This window comes from Choloepus didactylus, chromosome 4 (genome assembly GCF_015220235.1).
Source record: "Choloepus didactylus isolate mChoDid1 chromosome 4, mChoDid1.pri, whole genome shotgun sequence".
Taxonomy (NCBI): Eukaryota; Metazoa; Chordata; class Mammalia; order Pilosa; family Megalonychidae; genus Choloepus; species Choloepus didactylus.
In genome coordinates this window covers 1,022,068-1,026,497 of record NC_051310.1, presented here as the reverse complement: position 1 = coordinate 1,026,497, position 4,430 = coordinate 1,022,068, and the positions used below count along the sequence as shown (strand labels likewise).

Sequence of the window (4,430 nt, the reverse complement as noted above, 5' to 3'; positions counted from 1 at the left end):
CCTGGGGATCACTTACCTTTTGAGCGCAGGTTTCTTCGACTCTGGAGACAAAGGTGGCGAAAGGCTTACTCGGCTCCTGGAAGAGCTTGGTGAGTTTATTAGGCCGACAGGTAGAGCAATTGGCAAACGCGCGCAAGGCGATGCCTCTGAGGATAGTCCAGAAGGTAGCAGGGGCATTAAGATAAGCAGACGCATTTAGAAATGTTCCAGTGCCCAAATAGGCTTCAGGGGGATGATAGACTCCAAGGGCTGCGTCTTGCTCACTTTGCTTAGCTGCTTCTGCCTGGAAGTGAGCACGCCAGTCAACAAACTGACCGGGGTTAAAAATTGAACGGGCAAGCGAGGCCCAGTCTTGGGGGATGCAATAGTTCATGGCGAGATCCTGTAGTATTTGGGAAGCATATGGGCTACCTAACCCGTCCTCCTTGACGGCCCTGCGAAGCTGCTTGATAGCATCTGAGTCAATGGGATACCAGTCGTGCGGCCTCTGTGGGGTGGGGGCAAGGTTAAGAGGAAAACAGCGAAAAGCACGAGAGAAAGGAGGACACGCTTGCAGAGGACTTGGCGCGGGAGTGGGGGTAGGGGGAGCGTTGCCCCAAGGGTTGCCTTGAGGTGTAGAAGGCAGCCAGGGGTTGTTAGTCGGCAGGGTGGAAGGAGCGGCGGCAGCTGCCGGTAGCGGCTCCGAAGGGGAGCTCGCCGGAGGGAGAGGCGGGAGTGGGAGGCCCCAAGCGTCGCAAGATGGCGGCGCGGTAGGCGTGGCTAAGACACAAGATGGTGGATCAGCCCCGCCCTGTGAAAGGGTGGGGTTCAAGGCATAAGATGGTGGACTAGCTCCGCCCTGTGAAAGGGCGGGGTAAAGCGTATGCGGTTTCCGGCCCAGCTTAGGGCTGATGTCATCGCCGGAGCATTTCCTCCCCTCGATGGAAGAAGAAGGAGGAAGTTCGCCATCTTGGCGTGGCGCAGTGTTATTTTGCTTTTTGGGAGTCACCTCGAGCGCGTTGTTAATCTGCTCGACTAAGGACTCCGTGTCCGAGTCATGATTTGAATTAGTATCGCTATCTGAGTCTGTTGGCTGGGTTGATAGGGCCTCTTTGGATTTAACGGGGCCTCTATCAGGGGGGAGGGAGCCTTGAAGGCAGGAGCGGATGGTTATCAAGGTGGGGAGCAAGCCGGGAGGGAAGCGCTTGCTCTCATGTTCCATGGCATTAGTGACTCGATCAATAAGGCGATCATAAGTAACAGGGTCCCAAAGATGGCAAGTGGTGAGCCATGGGTTAAAGGGCAGCAGGAGATCCCAGTATATCTGCAGCTGCCGGACAGACACTTTACAGCGATGCGTGTCTAGGAGACCCGCTAGAGCATGAACTTGAGGTGCCTGACATGTAGATATACGATTACCCATAGCTGAGGGGAGAGGAGGGGGAGTTGTTCCCGAGCCGGGCCGGCCGGCTGGCGGGGAGGAGGAGGAGGAGTAGTTTACTGAGCAGAGAGAATGAGATAAACTGTGGCTGCAAGGCCGAAGGAGACGGCGAGAGCAGAAAGCAGTGCCCTTTGGCAACGAGAGCAGTCAGGGGGGGGCGGTTGCAAAGAGGCACACGGCACCAAATGAGGAAATAAAGATACAAAGAACTACAGCAAAGTAATGGAGGGGAAGAGGGAGAGCGTTAGGAGGAACGGGGGTCATAGAAGTGCGCATACAAGAGGACGAAGAGAGCGTGGGGGAAGGGAGGAGTTCCTACTGGATGAAGAGAGCGTGGGGGAAGGGAGGAGCGGCTTCGGAGCAAGGAACCTCCCACGGCTCCGGAAGCGGCGAGGGAGAGGCGGCCCTTACCTTGCAGGCGAGGAAATGGGAAGCTGGAGGGGCGTCCGGGCGAGCGGGTGACCTGCCAAACTGTCGTGTGGAGACGTTCCTCACACGGGGCACCAGTTGCGGTCGGGGTTACTGCTTCTAGGGGGAGTGGCGGCCGGTAGCCGAGCCCTCAGCTCTCGGGGCTGCTTAAAGGGTACCGGCGGCGGGGGCTCTTTCCCGGAGGCGAGGGCGAGGCGGAGGACGTGGCCAAAGTCCTCGGCGAGAGGCGTGCAAGGTGTGGAGGGCGGCGATAAGGACAAAAACCCTCTTCATCCAGTAGGAGTATGCGCCAAAGAGATTTATTCAGGGGTGATTACAGGTTATATAGGCTGGTAAGAGGGGCAGGGCTGGAAAGGAGGTGAAGTAGCCTAAAATGGCAATATTGAAGGGAGAGGGGCTAGGATTGGTTCTGAGAGGACGCAGGAGCCGTTGCAACGGGCGGGGGTTGATTTGGCCACGGTGCATGCGCACTGGCGGTGGCAGGAGTGGCCTTGGCACAAGGGAGTATGTGGGTAAGATAAGGAAGTGGGGAAAGGGCAGTTGGGAGAAAGGCGGTTTCCTCCGGCAAGCCTCCCCTGCCAGTGGCATTTTGGGTGAGGAAAAGGGAGCTGCCTTGACCTCGCTCCTCAGGCTCGGGGGGGCTGCAGAGGGCACTCACGCCCGTACCTACTACCCTCCCCAGGGGGTGATATCAAGTCCCCTGGCCCAGGCCTGGTAAGTCGAGGCACAAGTTCAGCTACCCGCAGGTGGGAGTGAAGGGACTGATGAGCATGCACGTAGACTGTCAAATAGGATCCTTGGAAAACTGCCAAGTGCCATTTAGCTCTGCAGTTAGATCAACTAGTCTAGGTTTGTAGGTGAGGGACAGTCTTCACTAAAGTGGAAGGCTCTGACACCATCTCTCATCCCCTTCACAGCACAAGGCCACAACACTCACAGTTGTGGTGAGGAGCAGTGAATCTTGTCTCTTCCCAAACTCTCACCAAGAGGAGTTAGGTCAGAGAATCTGGGTCCAGGTGAGGCTCTGCAAAGCAGGATATTGAGGGACCCCCTGTCAAATGCACGAAGCAGTGAGCACAGTGGGCCTCGCTCCAGAGCCAGAGACCCACCATGAAAGAGGAAGTGGCCAGTTCCCAATACGGGAGCACTTTGTTTTTAAGTCTGTCACATGAATTACCTTCTACTCCTTGACACTTGTACCAGATATCAAATGTTATTTTTTAGTTAATTCCTTAGCATCTATAAAAAGTCACCTTGGCTTTTTCCTTTCATTTACTGAAGGTGGGAAGCACCCTCCTGAGGGCCACTTTTACATCCTTGTTGCGCAGAGTGTAGATGAGTGGGTTCAGGGTGGGGCTGACTGCTGTGTACATTATGGCGACAACTTTGCCATTTTCCATGGAGGACTCAGACCCTGGGAGGAAGCAGGTGTAGATGAGAGTGGAGTAGCACAGACAGACCACCAGGAGGTGGGAGGAGCAGGTGGAGAAGGCCCTGCGCTTGCCCTCGGCCGAGCGGATTCACAGGATGCTGGCGATGATGAAGGCGTAGGACAGCATGGTGAGCAGGAAGTCAACCACACCAAAGTAAACAGATGCAATGATGATCACAATATTGTTCAGGTTCTTTGGACCACAGGCGAACAGCAACAGTGTGGGTAATTCACAGAAAAAGTGATGGATCTGACTGGTGCCACAGAATGTTAGCCGTGCCATCAGGCCAGTGTGCACAGAAGTGTTGACCCCACTGACCGCCCACACGCTGCCTGCCAGCAGGGCACAGTGGGGTCTGCTCATCAGTGTGTGATAGTGCAGGGGCTGGCAGATGGCCACGTAGCGGTCATATGCCATGACTGTGAACAGCAGCAGCTCAGCCCCCAGGATCCATGTGAAGGAGAATTGCTGGGTCATGCAGCCTCCATAGGAGATGGTGCTGCCCTGACCCATCAGAATCTCCAGCAACTTGGGGAGAACCGTGGATGTGCAGACAATGTCTAAGATGGCCAGGTTGGTGAGAAAGAAGTACATTGGGGTGTGGAGTCCTGGGTTCAGGTAGATGGCCATGAGGATGAGGCTGTTCCCTGCAAGAGCAGTCAGGTGAAGGAGGAGGAAGAGAGCACTGAAGACACCCTGCAGCTGGGGGTTTTCTGAGAGGCCCTGCAGGACAAATTCCACCACGGCCGTGAGATTGATTGCTGCCATTGGGTGTGGAGGGTCTCCGGGGTTCCTGGGAAGCAGCCAGCACCTGGCAGAGGGAGACACAAGGACCAGGTGGGTGACATGGCCTGTCTGCACTCAGGTCCTGCTAAGACTCTCAGGGATGAGTGTGGTGGAGCCTCTGCCCTGGAAGCACTCAGCAAAGATGTTAACATATGTCCCAGCACTAAGGGAGATGATCTGAAAGTTAACTCTCCCCTCTGGACACCCCGAATCCCCAGAACCTCTATGTTAGGCCAAACTCCCCACCCCCAACATAACCCCCCTGATGTTAATCCCTTGTCTTACCCTGAACACCCCTGATATCAACTCCTTATCTTACCTGACATGAACTCCTCAGCTTACCCTGGAGCAAACCAATCCCC

The 4,430-nt window shown here is 55.6% G+C and overlaps 1 pseudogene; it reads right to left on the bottom strand.

Moving 5' to 3' along the window:
* Nucleotides 1-3,117: 3,117 nt before the first annotated feature.
* LOC119530959 lies at nucleotides 3,118-4,050 on the bottom strand (annotated as a pseudogene).
* Nucleotides 4,051-4,430: the final 380 nt, after the last annotated feature.